Raw genomic sequence first — 18,272 nt, 5'->3', positions numbered from 1 at the left:
TCATGCGGGGGGAATTCATTTTTGCATTCTTGATAACGTCTCTCTCTCCAACTCCAACTGGTAGTGATAGATAAAATGACTAGTCAGGTGATTGCAAATACTTATTTATCCCGAGGCTCGCTGGAAATACTATGAAACAAAAAAAAAAAAAAAAATCCATGAAGAGAAGCAAGATACCCAAAAAACATAGATAGAACACACATCTCACATCTTAGATAGAAACCATAAATTAAATAATTGTCTAACTACACAATGACTAGCAAATGATGATGCATGATGATGATGATCTAGACCCTCACGCATCATGGTATGCATGCACTGTCGTTGAAAGATGAGAAATATTAATACCCTTATGCCCACTTTTCTGAAATTTTGCATTAATGCTATTGTCATTTCTTTTAGGATTATCGACACTGCAGCAGAATATATAATAAACATTTATGTACACCACGACAAGTGAGAGAGAACATCATTCTATCTTGCCAATGAGTGAAGTTCTAAAACAAAGTGATTCATAAACTTCCATTCAAGTAAGATTGGTTATAGAATCCCATCAAATTAAATAATTGTCTAACTACACAATTGCAGATTTGAAACCATATTTTACGGGGATAATAAATTTGATTTTCCAGGTTAGAAGCATGGCCCAACATTGTGATTGACATCAAAACTGGAAAATTTCAGTTTTGAATGTGGGATATTCTTAATGATATTTAGATGGTTCTGCACTTAAGATGTTAAAGAATCCTATTTGTTATTAGGAGGAAAAACCATGCCTGGACCATAAGAAATGTGGGAAATATGCACATTGATAGTTTGATTGGTTCATGTAACCCAAAACATGTATAAAGACATAGAGAAATCCTGATATTCTCTATGTCTGCCACCTATTTTTTCCTGTCATTTAATGCAACAGCCTGTACCTATTTCGAATTCTAGTGTCTTCAATGTGTAAAAGCTAGTATGCCAAAATCCGGCATGCAGTGAAGACTCCACAAATCAATAGTTAATTAACATATCTTTCTAAAACCCTGTATCTTCTTTGACAAAGTTAGTGATGTGTACCTGTTTACTGCTCTTCACAATTCCCTCCATGGAATTGTACAAGTTCCACTCAGATCATCAGCTAGAGTAATGGCTTCTTGGAACTTCACATTTTCTGGCATGTACAAGGAGATGTTAGTGAGATTTAAGCATGTACAAGAAAATTTTCAAACCTTCAACTAATCTTTATCTGCCATGCAATCTCTCATGAGTGGCAAAATGACATGCAATTAAAATATTATACCCAAAGCATATAAAATCAATGCATGAAAATGATATGCATCATTCATGATGCCTTTATTTATAGTTGTTCTCTGCATCACCTAAAACAGACCATAACATCTAACTCTTTCTTTCTAAATACCGTTTAGTAGTTAGAAATATTTCAATTATAATGAAATATCCATAAGTCCCAAAAATTCACTCTTAGAGATCCTTCTAAAAATATTTTTGTAATGTGGTATTTTTTGTCTCTGAGAACTGAAAAAGAATAGTTGATCTAGCAATTGCCTTGTAAATCTGTCCACGTCCTGCATAACATGCACTGGTAAACAATGAGTACTTTATACCTTATCCTTGTAGTCACAAAAGTTTTAAGATCAAATAAAGTTTGTATATATATATGTTTTGAAGTAGGCTTTTCTTATGTTTGGCTAGGGTAGTTGCTGAATTAGTCACTAATTCTTCACCAAAAAATACATCAGTGATGTGATTGCTGAATGGTTCAATTTGGTGTTCTAAGTTTGGAAGATGTTGTAATAATGGTTTTGTGGACATCAGTACAACAGTAGCATGTTGGGTTGAAATTCCAGTATAGCTTGGAAGGTGTTGGTTCTAGTGGTTTGCACATCTGTACAACAGCAGCAATGGTAAAGGCTGTTCACCTAGAAACAAAATAAGACAAATATAGGCAAGTTTAGAAATTTCTCTACAATTCATGTACTGGTGAGAGTAAAAATCACAGCAAGATTATCAGTTCTTGCAACCCTAACCAAGCATTTTCATTTATTTTCAGTATTTGCTTTTATTCCTCACAGTTTTGTTTTTACATTTTTTTTCCTTTTCTGAATATATATCCCTGCTATGTCAAAAAGTTGTAAAAAAAATTCTTACATATATGAGAAATCATTTTTTTACACGGATCAACTTCATCAACTTATCTTGTAGAAAACTTGATCAACTTTTCTCTGAAGGTTTTCATCATACCTCAATATTATAGCAAAAATCAATGAGCTATTCTTGGCTACACATTATTTTGTTATGAGTATCTTTTGCCAAATTTAACAAAATTCATGTACATGTTTATCTTGAATACAAAACTTTTGTATAACCAGTCAAAATAAATAAATCAGAATCCAATGAAATTCACTAGTTACAGCTTGGAATAGCCCAAACAAGTGTTTTTAATTGTGCAAGTGTATTAAGTGTAGAACTTAATACAGTCTCATGAGCTATTGTTTGGTTTTTCCTTTAACAATCAAACAATAACTTATTTGCTTGTATAGATGTCCTGGCTTAGAAGTAATGCGATTGAAAAAAAACTACTGAAGTATCCTGAAAGGCAATGCCTACAAATATATCACATCGTAAAGTTTCATCAAAACCAACATCCCTAAAAGCATCATAAAGAAAACCCAATTTATCTTTAAAACATGGCATAATGAAAGCAAGTGCTACCCCAAAGTTACATTGCATAAGTTTTAGTGCAAGTTAGCCTTGATTCAAGGGGAATCAGAATCTTATGATGGCCAGTGCCTTGAGAAGAATAGCTTGAGAAGAATAGCTTTTCTCCTAAATACTACTTTCATGAACCTTTAGGATAATTTTCACTTGAAATTTGGTCATAACTAATATCCACGTACATCAATTATTGCTAAAATTAGTCATTTACCTGTCATCATGATTGTTCCTCATTAAGTGTATAAACCTCCCCACCAACTGCTCAGATTGCCTCTCAATAAAACAAAGCTCCCTCACCCCATAACTCATTCACACGGTCTCTATCCTCAATACCAAATCCTCAATCTCCCCAATCTTCTCCCAAACTGTTTTATACTCCACCTCCAATCCCCTCATTCTCTCTTCCAAACAAATTTCAAGTGGAAGAAGCAGCTTCTGGCCAGTGGCCAGTTGCAGACCTGTCTGATGATTTTTCAACTGTTGTGAAAATTTTGCTTAATTCATATATTCACATATAATTTGTCTTTTATTGATCATTTAGTTGAACACAGCGTATAAACACAATGTTTGATAGAGCACATGCCAACTCCAAGAATATAAACACAAAAAATTCTAAAAAACTATATGCAGTAGATATACAACATTGGATTTTTCAATGTTCTTAGAGCACATGCCAACTCTAAGAACAAAAATAGATACAATCAGCATTTCTGTTACACCCAACACAAACATAATCAGAAAACTTGGCACACATTAATTTACTTGGATAGTATTTTTTTTTACTGGATTTTGCTTGTTTTCAAGCCACTTATATCATTGAGATATGATATCTCCAATCTCGAAGCAAACCAGTTCAAACTAATGAGCAGTTATACCCATACCCATAGAATTAAAAAAATAGAAACTGATTGATTAGGTACCAATCTGTCCAGTATTTAAATAAATAAACACTATACAAGATGAATCAGTTACTATGCATACTAAAATGCAAAATCAGCTTCCATTTCCAATATCTTAGTTAATAAAAGCTTTTCAAAAAGTTTCACATTGGCTATAACTAACCATGGAATAGCCAATGTGTTTGGACAGAATTTGGCTTCCTTTTGCCTGGATACTTCGTTAATTCCAGGGCAAATAATTTCCTCAACTCTAAGACCTATTCTGAAAATAAAGAGATTTTCTGAAGCTCAATGAATTTCCAACTCAAAAAAACCAGATTTAATGCTTTTTCATAGGTCGTTTTCATGGCTCTAAAGTTTAGTTCCTGGTTCATCTTCAAAATCATTTGAAGATATGGTTCATGAACCAAGAAACCCAATGTTCTCAGTTCTACTAATATGTGAAATGATGATAATTAAAAAATAAAGAAAATGAAAAAGAATTTGGTAGAGATCTGGAGAACATAGAGTTGTCATGTTCACAGAACATCAACATGACAATACTTTCAAGGACTAGCTTCTTTTGTAGATGATTAAATTAGCTTCAGGTATACCCCATTTCAGTGATTAAAGTGTTGTTGGAGGCTTTGCTTGTAGACAAGCTCCAAAATTTCAGACAACACCACCTGGTCGTAAACATTTAAATATATCATAAAACACTTCAACTACAAATTTCCAAGAATATGCCAAAACAAAGAAAAATTAGCAATACCATTTCATAGAATCTATACATACACATAGCATTTGGAGACCATACCATTTCAGAGAAAACATTGCAAACACCACAAATGTATACCATATCATCCTCAATAAGGAAAAAAAAATTAGTTAAGAAAAAAAAAGGGTTTCATATTTACCCAAAAGATGAATGTATTAAACTCACTAAATGTGTCAAAAGCTGGACACGAGATAAGGCTTTAGAGTGACAGTGTAGTTCAAATTGAATTGTAATATGACCAAGATGAAAAATCTGGTTAAAAGGGAAGAGACCATATTACCTAATTTGGTCTCTTAAGTTTCCCCAGCAAAGGATGACAAAAATCACCTGGGAACAAAGAAATTTAAAACAAGTGTTAAGTAGTCAATAGTTGGTATCAAAGTAAGCTACAATAGAAAACTACTATCCCTATGGACCTCTCTTTCTCTATCCTTTTTGTCTCTCTGTTCTGTTACGTTAACAGATTCTCTCCATATTTTTAGACACACCATGTAACCATAGCATTTAACGCATATTTGGGGCTACATTTACCTCATCTTCAACCTATCAGTTCGGTAACTAATCTTTCGAAATAATGAGTAAATTTTCTCCTGAATTACATATGAAAATAACATATTCTCCCTTATGAATTTATTTGCATCTCTAAAAATAAACCTAAAATCAGACAACAGCCACACTAGATCCAGCTGGAAGACCTATACTCTAAAGCAAGATTGAAATTGTATGACTTAGAGATTTAATCTAAAACCGCTTGAACTTATGAAAAAATGTCATTGGTAATTTGGGAAAGAAGCTACATTATTGTAATTGTGAAAGCATTAATTGGTTGTCACCTAAAAGTGTTAGAACAACATAAAAGCTACTATTTTATTAGGACGAAGGATTCTTCAGCACAAAAGTTATTTACACACTACTATTTCCCAGGTTTTGCTTCCACCCAAATAAAATCACACAAATCTATCATAACATACTGCTGTTCAGCTTTCAGATACAAGAATCTAATTGTACTTTAGTTTCTTAAATTGCATAACCACTATTTCTCCATACCCTGTGATTTGATCCAGGAGTTTCAGCAGCCATGCTAGAAGCATTGTTGCTTTACCTCTTGGTTATGTTTTAAAGGAAGAGGAAGAGAAACCAATGGGAAGAACCCCCCCAAAAAAAAAACTTTTGTCCATCCAGCTTTTGTCCATCTATTGGGCAAGTTCATCCAACTTTTGTCCATCTAAAATGATTGAAATCAACATATTGGTTGACTCACTCAAAAATGAGTAGCACTAAAGCTATCCCAAGTGCAGGAGGGTGTCGTGTAATAATTAGGAATAAATTCCTAGATCGTCTCCTCAGAGAAAGTTACTTAGAAATCAACTCGTTGAAAAAGGTGAAAAACTTTACAAAGAGAAAATAAAATGATGGTATATGCAATGGATGGAAAAGGGTACTAGTCATGGACTAGATTCATGTTTTAGATTTTGATTGTTGGATTGGAATATAAAGGACTAATAAATTAAACTCAGAAATTAATAAAACCAAATTAAGAATTAAACTAAATTAGAAAGTAATTGACAAAACATGAATTGAAAATTGAAAATGCCCAAAACCAAGATTCTAGAATTCATCTTTGTAATTAAATCACAAATTCTCAAAATAACACATAACAATTGTAATCACTATTAAATGAAAACTTAAGGAAGTGAGAAAAATAAATAACACGAAATAAGTAAACAGAAAATAAATTACCCTAACTTTTAATCTAAACAAATCTCAAAAGTATTCCATAAATTTTAAACTGAAGTTAAATAAAATAGGGAATGAAAAGTCTAAACGAAAACTTCCTTTCACTATTCAATTGAAATTCAAAACAAAAAGGAAACAACTTCTCACGTATCACTCTTGAAAATTAATCTCTAAACCTTTAATGAAAACTCTAGAACAATTCCTCTACTCCCCACGTATGATGTTTCAGAAAAATCAAAAACAAAAACAAAAGCTTAAAACCAAACCTTTCTTGCAATAAATTAAGGTAACACAATTAATTAAAACTTCTAAAACAATTTCTTTTATTGCATGAAACAAAATAGCACACTTGATTAAAACTTCTAAACTAATTTCTTTTTGTTGCATGAAACAAACTAGCAATGAAACAAAATAGCACACTTAATTGAAATTAAGGTATTACACTTAATGAAATAAAATTCTAGAACAATTCTTAATACACTTAAAAACTATAAAACAACAAAACATTGAAGCTAAAAGGAGAAACAAAATTGCCGAAAACAAAAAGGAGCTAATTCTTTCAAGTACATAATAAAGAAATAACAAAAGCAGAAAATTGTAGTTGTGTGTTGTAAGTTGTAGATGTCTAAGTTTGAGTTGTGTCTTTTTTGAGTTCGGACTGCATCCTTTTATAGCCGAACATCTTGGCTAGTTGCATCTCACATTCAATTGGTTTCACACTTCAATCTTGCATTCACACTTAATTGCATTCACACCTCAATTGCATTCAATCTTTTATTGCCGCCTCTTGCATTCAATCTCAATTGGTTTCACACTTCAATCTTGCATTCACACCTTAATTCGGCCACCTCTTGCATTTCTCCTCAATTTAAACCAAGCAAACAAGTCCAACACGGTTCTTCATGCCTAACTTCATGCCTAACTTCTTGAAAATTCATACACGGTTCTTCTTTGCCTCCAAATCAAATTAACCAGCCGACTTCTCCTATCTCTTCTCTTCAATCTGTTTTTTTCAATTTCAGCACACATCACTCACCCACATACTTAGACTTCTCTTTATCTCTTCTCTTCAATTTGTTTTTCAATTCTGCCGTCCAGCCACTCTCACATATATATATATATATATATATCTTTAGATGGCTGCCTCAAGTTGGTGCTGCCCTTCCTCCAATCAATTTCATTTCAGCCGAAATCCATCTTCAATTCACACTTGGTTGAAAACTCAAGCATGTCTTAACACTTCAACAACAGCCGACTTCTCTTCCAATCCATCACATGTTCTCTTTCTATCTTCCTTCATTCGGCTCTTGTCCAATTCAATGGAAAGGAAGCAGCCTTTTATGACTTTTTCAATGTTAAATTTGGTGGAGAGCAGCAGCCTTCTTCTTCATATAATTTCGGTGGACAGCAGCAGCCTTTAATGACTTCTTCCTTCATTTCAGTGGACAGCAGTTGGTGGACAGCAGTTGGTTTCTTCTTCCAATCCATCACATGTTCCTCACCTTCATTTCATGAATGCCCTTGGTTGAAAGTTCAAGCACGGAATCTCTTGCACCTACTGTACCGTCCAGCCACACACACACACACACACACACACACACACACACACACACACACACATATATATAGATGGTTGAATTCAAGTTAGTGTTGCCAAACTCCTTCCTCCAAGTCAAGCATGGCACGGCATGCTCTTCCATATTTATTTGTTTTTCTTTTCAACATGCCTCTTCTTTGTTTCAGCCTCCTTTTTGGACTTGGGTTGAGTTGGTGGGTTTATTTTAGTGTGAAAAAATGGATCCGTGAGTTGAAGGGCATGAGTATTCGGTGGGGTGATTGGTGTGGCCGTGTATGAGGTTAGATGGAGTTGGGAGTGTTTGAATGGTGGGAAAGCTCAAGACAAAGTATGAACAAGGCATGAACATAATGAACCATGGTATGCACGAAAAATGGAGATGGAGATTAAAAAGAAAACACTCAACAACAAAATAACATAAATGAAAAATTAGCTTGAGCAACTTCCATTCAAAGATGGCAAGAAGTGCTTCTATCTTTTGAGGTTCATGGATTGAACCCAAAAAATGGAAAGATAGCTCAAGAAACTTTATGAACATGAAGAACAAGAAAAACAATGGTACAAATGCAAACGATAATGGAAAGCAAGAAAAATTATGGACTAGAATGCACAGTAATCAATAGTTGGTAGAATTCAAGCAGAAATTCATGCTTTTAATCAATTAAAATCACAACTTTGATTTATCCTTATTAATCATTTTTCCATTTAAAACCAATAATAATGTCATGATGAATTTAAAATACATTGGTTTTAAATAGCTAAAATATGCAATATCTCAGCTCAATCATTGGTTACTTAGATAGTATTTAGGGTTTAATTTAGCTATACGAAAGATCTCAATGATTTTGAGGGATATGAATGGTGCACAAAAATAAGCAGACAGCTCGAAGCAACATGTAGTGGATCACAAGAGAAGATGGAGGTGATGATGTAATTGGGGCTATCATGCAGATCGTTGTGGAATGATAAAGGTTGTGTTGAACAGTTTGGTCTGTCTATGCCAAGCGTATTGAAGTGCTGCAGAATATGTCATCATGTTAAACATGGTACTATATGGGATAGTTGTTGGTATAGGGCGCCCTAATGCATATAAAGATGCTAACAAGAATTAGAACTAGTTTGGAGGTTATGGAAGCGTGTAGTTGGTATACTTCAGTAATTTTATTCTTTATCAGGAAGACAATGATTTAATGAATCATTTGCAAAATGCGAATATGAATTGCAATTGTAAATGAAGGTACTTGGATAAAACTAGGGAGGTTGTGAAAAAGGAAGGATGTGTCACTCGATGTGGATTCATGTTTAATGACACATTCACAAATGACTTGTAGATCCAAACAGTGTGAAATGAATGTGTATATCATGGACGACTTTTCCCCAAATTGATCCTCTGATAGGTAGAAGGCTCCCTCACCCCATAAAGTCAAACGAGGTTTTAATTTTGGAGTTGCTGAAGTGTGATGTGATAGTAGGGGAAAGGGTTTTATCTAAATATCATATGTATTCAGTATAGCTTTACACTAGCAGGACACAATACTGTGCAAGGAATAATCATCCTCAATGAATCTAAAGGGATAAATTAATAATATGACATGCACGTTTAGATATCAATGGAAACAAAAAAAATAAGAAAATGGTGTATTATATTTACACATTTATAATACACCTCATTTCCGATACATCAACCACCATCCAACTTCACTAATTTAGCAAAATGGTAAAAATGGTGCAATTTCCAGAAATAAAAGTAGGAGCAACAAAAATGTTTGAGAAGGGTAATATTCACCTGCCGAAATTGCCTTGATGCATAAACTTACATGTATATATACTCATAATAGGGCTGGACTTAAAATATTAGTCTCACAAAACCAATTTCAGAAAAACCAACTGGAAGGTAGCATTGCTAAATTTCACATCTAAAGAATTATGCCGAAAAGCATGATTGAAAACCTTTAAAACTGAAACTACCATAATGCTACCTATAAAACATATCTAAATAAACAGATATACACACTAATCACTGCACTGGCAATGTTTTAGCACACTGAATCAAACCATGTTTGACACAAAAGTTATCATTATTCAAAAAAGCATCAAATTGGTCATATCATTGCAGTATGTGTTCCCCTTATGGATTTGGACTTGGCAATATTAAGTAAGGGCAAATTAGTTCATAGGATGGCTTCTTTTATAGAATTTTAACCAAACTATGTTTTCAATATGTACCTTTATATAAGAGTAACGTATACAAGTAAAAGAAGCAACATGCTACAACAACTAGGCATGGTCACCACAAACCATGCTATTTTTGAGCCAAATAGCATGGTTTGTTCCTCAAATATAAAATATATCCGTCAAGGCATATAACTGTTGTTACTTAAAAACATCTACAGTAATTACCTTGAAAAGGGCACCTGTGACCAAGATAATAAGAAGATGCTTGAATGGGAAGCTCCAAAAATTGCAATTCACCTTATCCTTCAAATTTTCCTACTTACAAACACAATGATGGCATTTGTTTAGGAAACAACTATGCGTAATAAATAACAAGCAAGATTGCAGTTCGTAAAAACATATGCGTAATAAATAAGAGGCAAGACTGCAGTTCGTAAAAACATATATGTATTAAATTACCATAGAACCTAATATCAAGACTAGAAACATATATATAGAGACCAATATTACAAATAAGAAAGACTGCATTAATCCGTTTAGACATGCTTGTCCAACACGCATATGGTAAGATCAGTCAAGAGATTGATAAGAGAGTTTGTATAGTTTAATTATGGACTGAAATGAGTATTTAAATAGCAAGTAGGAACATGTCAGTGTATCTTGTAGGATTTTATAACACAACCTAAACTTTTGTATCTAAACTATGTTTTGAACATTAAAGGTTCCAAAACAACCTTATATGGTTCTCTACAAGGGTGGCTACCCAAAACAACCTATAACCTAACCTAATATTATTGTTCGGTTAAAAAAGATAATGAGTAGAGCTAAATAGTAATAGGTTTTGGAAGGATAATAAAGGTAGAATCAAGATGAGATCAACTAAGGGAGGAGCTGGGAGCATTTTAAAAAGAAGGAACAGCCACAACTTCATTTTTTTTATATATCCTTTTTTTTTCTTTTTTTTTTTTTGAGATAAGTTTAGATAAGAGAGAAGAGACATTTCTTTTGTAAGAAAAGAGAAACATTTCCCAGACAATAAATGAAAAACTTTGGATAAAAGGGGAAATATTGTAAAATGAAAGTAAAAGTGGTATAAGATCAATGTCAGCTAGATTCTTCATAGATGGCTCTTAAGTTATAAAAGAAATAACAAATTGAAAGCAGAAGAGGGAAAATGAAATATCTGAAAAATTTCAAGAGATTTAGTAAGTGCTTGAGAGAGAGCGAGAGAGTTTAGGAGTGATCAAACGTTGGTCCTCCACATAATGCTAGAATTCTTACACAAATTCCTAATCTTTTGAAAGCCACAAGCAACTTCTGCCCATATAATGAGTTTAAGGGTTCTGTTCAATTTAAAGTAGAGAAGTTAATGATCATATGGTGATTCTAAGGTAGCAACATTATTAAAGTTTACGTTAATGGATTCTTTATTTATTTTTAATTCAACCTGCTGTTTTTGTATGCCCTTTCAACACTTTAGGCACAAATTATTTTGTGCCCTCACCCCATAACTTGACAATTCTTTCCAAAGAAGAGCAGGTTGGGGCAACAAAAATATGACAATTCCAAGTTATTACTTTACAACACAATAAAAAAGGGTGTGGCTGTGTGTGTATGTTTGCTAATTTGTATCATCCATAAAAAATAATAGTTGATCTTCTAAACAAAATATGTGTCAAATTAAATAAATTACAATGTAGGATTGGATAATATCCTACTCATGCGTGGAGACTTTTGGAAAATTCTATCTAAGAATGAAAATAATTATGAGATATATCATAACAACCAGGATAGGCCTTTAAAGCTCACTGCTCATGAACATACTGTAATTGTTGGAAGAAAAAGCAAACAAGTATTGCAGTAGAATAATCGATGTTAGGTGGAAATTAATATATGATAATAAATTAAGAAGATATCAAATTCAAAAAAGTGCAGTGTATATATATGTTTTTCATGTCTACAAATCAAACTTTATCATCATGTTCATTTAGATCAGACCTTTTTTCCACTGTACTTGGGAATTTAATTAATTCATCTACTTATCTACTTAGCAAAGATTTTAATCACATGACAAATACTAAATGAAATCATCCCACTCCCCCACAAAAGAAAAACATAAATAATATTCTTATTTGGTAATAAGTCTAAGAATGACTATACCAAAGATGGCACTTAGATATCCAGAAATTTTTTAAAATCAATTTCTAGTGTAATGTGTGGAGAGGGATTATATAATTCAAGTTCTATTTCTGGAGGGCTAACATTCAAGAGACATTATTATAATATATCTAGTATACTTTTCAGTAATTCTATGAGCAATGAGTCAAAAATTTGGGTGCAAACAGATTAATACAGCATCAGTTATTTTATCCTATTCATATGCCCAACGAGAAGCTGCCCAACCCTCACTACTCTTCCTGAATGTCAAACTGACTAGCAGCTCTGCACATAAATAGATACTTTTCAGTACTTTATTGTTGCAAGAAACAAAGTTAAGGGCTCATTGGCTTTAATTCGTATATTGACATGAAAATTATGCAAGGAGTTATATTTCGAACACAGTAAAAAGTTACCTATCGCAACGATTTTAATTCCAACAAAATAAAAGTAAAGGAAAATGTTTTTGTATGAGGTATAATTCTTAAGCTGGTTACAAAGAGAATAGGGCGAGACTATGTCATGGTGGGCTTACTGACGTAGTCTTAAGAAGTTGGTTTCATTACTTTATCAGTCAAAAGATATGATTTCTCAGGGAAAATGTGTCAGAAAGGAAAAGAAGATAATACCAGATTGAGGGAAAGAGAGAGCAAACACCACAGGGTTTCACAACTCTAATCACGCCCCAACACTTAGTATCACCAATCCATGTTATAGTTGTTATTAAAGCATTATTACCGTTTATACCACTATGCAAACCCCTGTGAATAAATAATATAAGACCAACATAGCATAAGTAAGTCAGATGTACTTAACTCCAAGAATTAATTAAGCTTGATGTACATATTCTTACATTGTGCTATTCACATTCAATATGCCGTTTTCTATCCTCCCTATGTATGCATATTGTGGTTCAAACCTTCTCCCATTTTTCCTTTGTAGTTCATTATGGCCAATGGTACATTGGTCCGTGATCTCATTCACACGGATGTTACCAAGTATCTACACTTCAAGGCTGTAGGTGGTAGTTTTGGGTACAACAAAGGAAAGGTATGGAAACTCATGAACAACTTATATATTCAAGCAATTCACAATTCTCTCTCGCTCTGAGTTTGGTGATTTCCAGTTGAACCTTAAGTTTGCCATTTCCACCTCTCAATACAACATATCACTATTATAATTATCAATCACTTGTTGAATATTATTTGCTCTAGATTGACAAAGTTCCAACAACTAACATCGAAGCACTGAAATCACAACTGATGGGACTGTATGAGAAGCGCCGGGGGGGGGGGGGGTTGGAAAATATATCAATTGTTATCCAAGACTATGAAGAGATGATCCAAAATGTATGAGGGGCTATGTGGTTGGAAATCAGTTACAGCAAGGGACCTTATCACGTATTTTCTAATTTCCTTTTCTCTTATATTATTTTATGTAAGAAAGCAGTAGAATTCAGCCCATAATTAATAAACTTGCAGTGGCAAAATATTTTGAGTGCAGGTTTAGCTCCTTAATTTTGCCTTCTATATATTTTCGAGTAGCCAAACAAGTTCAACCCCTCACCCCCCACCCCCCAAAGAAAAAAAAAAGGAAAAAAAAAAATTACCAGATAAGCTCTAAAGCATATCCTATGGATCAGGCCTTATATATTCATTGGGTTGTGATTTCCCAAAAGAGAGAAAACAAAACAGCATTCAAGTAGCAAAATGGCAGTCTTTTGTTTCAAATATTGACAGCAATGCTCCAAACCAACATTAGACTACTCTTTTTAAGATCAAATCTTACTTTTTCTCTTTGAATAAGTTTTGTTCTTGACCTTGATGACAATAGTTACTCATGGTATTCTTTTAAATATACTGAACCATTATTGTCGATCATGGTTATATAAATTATTTTATATGCACATCTTAAATTAGCTATGCCTCTCTGAAGCAGTGGCTGAACATCAAGAATGTATCTAGAAAGAAGAATTTTGTCACTCCAATATAAAACTACCTTTGGTTGTAATTAGCTAATATGTCAATGTGTACTAAAGATACCTTAATGTATGATAATGTGTTTTTAATGTAGAAAATACAGGTTAGAAGATGATTTTATTGGCATAATTGGTCATGCCCTGGCACTTCATATAAATGATAATTACTTGGATCAGCCAGCCAAAGACTAATGTGAAGCGAATGAAGATGCAATTATTTTCTCAATTATATTTAGTTAAACATGTGTTATTTATGAAGTTAATTATTTTATATCAAAGTTGTAATAAACTTCCATTCCATATAATCATCCATGTCTTCGACCTGATTAAGTAATATGAGTAGGATCCTAATCACAATGTGGTGTATGCCCATGCATAAAGAGGTATGTAAGTGATATAACATCCTAATTTGCATAGTAATCTCAAATAGCTTGACTAAAAATGTACACTATAACCCCATAGAGAATTAACAAATAGCTTGTAAAATACACTACATAATCTGATAATTTGTAACTGTTTCTATTGTCCTTTACTTGCTGATTAAATTACAGACATATTACCTTGAAGGCATTATAGCTTTTCATGAAATTCAAATTGAGATGTAGAGAAATAAATACAAGCTATTAGTCTGATGCCTACTCAACTTATTTTAGAATTAGTATGGGTCAAAATTAAAGACATCAACCAATATCTTGAAGAGTGAATACAAGTTCAGTCTTACTGATTGCCATATTTAAGGACTCAGTATGGATTACCAACCAAAGATTAATGAGCTGGTAAGATTGTCTCGTTTGGCTAGAGTTATGTCATTGTCTTTCGCCAGTATTATAAGGGAAACTTAACGAGTGCTAGTTCTAATAACCACAAGTCTTATTCAAACCATGAGGAGAAGGCAATGATAGAGCACTATGTCTAGATGACTAGATTACAGCATTTTTCTTATAAAGGGTTCTCAAGCTTTTATATAACTGATACAATCTTAGAGTAAACAGAACGTCTGTGCTACTCACTAGTATAAACCTTGCTAAAAGCATCTTATGAAGAAGGAAGATATATCTTTAGCTAACATAAAGCTGCTTGAAAGTCAAACGCTATAACGCTCTCTCTCTCTCTCTCTCTCTCTCTCTCTCTCTCTCTCTCTCTCTCTCTCTCTCTCTCTCTCTCTGTGTAAAGCTTTATGCAGAGTATTTGGCACATTTTCAAGGAGGATCTCCTTATATCTATACTTATGTATGGACTGGGTGAATTGCCTCAGATTTGGTTTTCATTTGTAACATTGTGCAAATGTACAGAGCTAATATAAGTGAAGCAAGTGAGATTTTTTGTTTACTTGTTGGCAGGCATCTGCACGTTTAAGTGCAGTTTATGGTGGAACTTACTTGCGTAACAAGCCAGAATGTAAGTATTTCAAGAAACACCCAAGCCCTATATAATAAAAGTCCCTCATGCATCATTGGAGTGCTTTTTGATCAGAGTGTAGCTGATTTTGCAGGACCCTGGGACAGTTATCACTAAGAACCACCCAATTCATCTCCAAGGCTTTAGCTTCTATGTTGTGGGGTATGGCAGTGGGAACTATGAACCTCAAACAGCATTCCTAAACTTGGTCCATCCACCTTACATGAACACCATTGCAGTTCCTGTAGGTGGATGGATTGCAATTATCTTTTGTCTCTGACAATCCAGGTGAAGATCATCAGTTTTTCTTAATTAAGATTAAAATGTATTTAATCTTAATTAAATACATACATAAATAAAATGACAAAAATTTGTTGCAGGGGTTTGGTTCATGAATTTGTCACTTAGATGTACATTAGTCGTGGGGAATAGGCACAGCTTTCATCGTGAAGAATGGGAAAGGAAAGCTGGAGACACTTCCTCACCCTCCAGCAGACCTACCTCGGTGCTGTCACTACATTAGGCAGTGACAGAAATTACACTAATCAATCAACTGTTGTCTAATACTCACTAAGGTTGATCCATTTCTTTTAGAAGATGTAATTGTGGAAACTGCTCACAGAGCAAACAGATTTGATGATCAATAAAACTGGAATTGCTTCTTTTCCTTTTGCTCAATGAGTCACCTAGCAAAGTATGAAGCAAATCAATTCTGTTTGCTTAACAAAGATAGATAGAGAACCTTATAGAGTTTTTTCCTTAACTCTAAGACGTAGAATTGAATAGAGATACGTACATGATGTGTTGTTATCGTAAATAGATATGGTTTTTGCAGGGGTGTGGTTCATGAATTAGTCACTTAGAAGCACATCAGTCGTGGGGAATATGCACAGCATTCAATTCTATGATGAATGGGAAAGGAAAGCTGGAGACACTTTCTCACCCTCCAGCAGATCTTATGCCTGTCAACGTACAAACAGTCCATACGGGAGGCTACATACGGCGCTGCAATAGAGGGAGGCTGGTCAACACTGCTAAATAGAGGGAGGCTACATACGGCGCTGTAATCTAAATCCTCAGGCGTAATTTTAGGGGCTCTTCCCGCTCAAACTAGACAATACATAAATATGTAAATATGTTCTATATAAGGGGGATAAATCCTCTAAAAAAGGATCATCGAATTGGAATCCATTTTGACATGGTATCAGAGCTTCCTTGAAATTTTTTTTTCGGTCTATCTCTATTGTTGTTGTCCTACAGAAATTTTTTTTTACAGAAATTCTCACCGAGCTACTGCTGAAGCTCTTCAGACTTTTTTTTCAGCACCTCTTCAGAAATCCAGTTCCCGGTTCTGTTTTGTATCTTTTGGCACCCTCATCTCAACAGATTCTCAGGCAAGTTCTCGGCACCATTATTTTCGGCACCCTCCTCTCCTCTCGGTTTTGTGTGTTGGCGTTGGGTCTTTTATTTTCGGTCTCAGTCAGTGTTGGGTCTTTTCTTTTCGCTTTCACGTGGCTTGAATTTTGCCGTGCTCACTTTCGGTTGGGTCTAACTCACTTTCGGTCTCAGCTCACTTTCACTTGTTGGGTCTCAGTCTTTGGTCTTTATTTCTCAGTCACGTGTTGGGTCTCGGAGTGCTCACTCACTTTTTCAGTCAAGTGTCTCGGTCTTATCCAGCTTGTAGCAAATAATTGTTTATTTGCTGTTCTCGATCCCACGGTTGCAAAGAAACTCTCACTGCTGTTGCAAGTGTCTCGGTTTATTTGCTGTTCTTGGTCCCACGGTCCCACGATTGCCAATAATTGTTTATTTTTTTTTTGCAAAGAAACCTGGTTCTTTAGGTTCAGGTAATAAACTCTCACCGCTCGGTCAAACCCAATATTCTTGGTTGCCTATCATTCTCAGTTGTTTTTTTTGGTCGGCCACAATTACTTTATTTCAACTTTCTAGTTTCTTAGCCTTTTAACCGTGGTCATTTTTTTTTTGTGGGTTTGCCGTGGGATATAATTTATTAGTCTTATCTCGGGTTCCATTTAATCTTCTTCTCGGATTTAATTTTTTTAACATGGACTCCGTACCTGTATGTACTAAGTTTTCGGGAAATAATTATTCTACGTGGGCGTTTCAGTTTGAACTTTTTCTTAAAGGAAAAGATCTTTGGGGGCATATTGATGGCACTGATTGTGCATCTAATCCTGATAAATCCAAGGATTGGGATGTGCTTGATGCTCGAATTATGTCTTGGCTTCTTGGCTCAGTTGAGCCACATATTATCACCCACTTACGGCCTCATCGTACTGCTCAATTCATGTGGACTTACTTAAAGAAAGTATATCATCAAGATAATGGTGCTCGTCGTTTTCAGTTAGAGCATACGATTGCCTTGTTTTCTCATGACAGTCGTTCCATTCAAGACTATTATTCGGCCTTTCTGACTCTTTGGAACGAATATTCTGATTTGATTACTGCGGATGTTCCTGTTACCTCTCTTTCCACTATTCAAAGTCTTCACGAGACTCGTCGCCGTGATCAGTTTCTTATGAAACTTTGCCCCGAGTATGAATCTGTTCGATCTTCTCTGCTGAATCGCTCGCCTGTTCCTTCTCTTGATGTTTGCTTTGGTGAGTTACTTCGTGAAGAACAAAGGCTCAGTACTCAAGCTTCTCTGGAACACTCTCATGGAAGTTCAGGGTTCCCTCCTATGGCTTATGCTGCTCAACGACGAGGACCGCCTGTTCATTCTCGCACCTTACAGTGTTTCTGCTGCAAGGAATACGGGCATATTGCTGCTAATTGTCCTAAGAAATACTATTCTTATTGCAAGAAGAAGGGTCACATTATCAAAGACTGTCGTATATGTCCCCAGAATCA

General features: G+C 34.4%; 1 long non-coding RNA gene across 2 annotated transcripts; it reads right to left on the bottom strand.

The window, feature by feature from the left end:
- Nucleotides 1-1,062: 1,062 nt before the first annotated feature.
- On the bottom strand, nt 1,063-4,957 carry LOC122313141. Of its 2 annotated transcripts, none has more exons than XR_006243302.1 (3): nt 4,661-4,957; nt 2,936-4,288; nt 1,063-1,159 (listed from the first exon to the last, which is right to left on the bottom strand). It is a non-coding gene; the product is annotated as an uncharacterized LOC122313141 (long non-coding RNA). The 2 variants fall into 2 exon arrangements; XR_006243303.1 differs by having other exon boundaries at nt 2,936-3,186.
- Between the last annotated feature and the right edge of the window lie 13,315 nt (nt 4,958-18,272).

This window comes from Carya illinoinensis, chromosome 6 (assembly GCF_018687715.1).
Source record: "Carya illinoinensis cultivar Pawnee chromosome 6, C.illinoinensisPawnee_v1, whole genome shotgun sequence".
Classification (NCBI taxonomy): Eukaryota; Viridiplantae; Streptophyta; class Magnoliopsida; order Fagales; family Juglandaceae; genus Carya; species Carya illinoinensis.
This window is presented reverse-complemented; position numbering and strand designations above follow the sequence as displayed.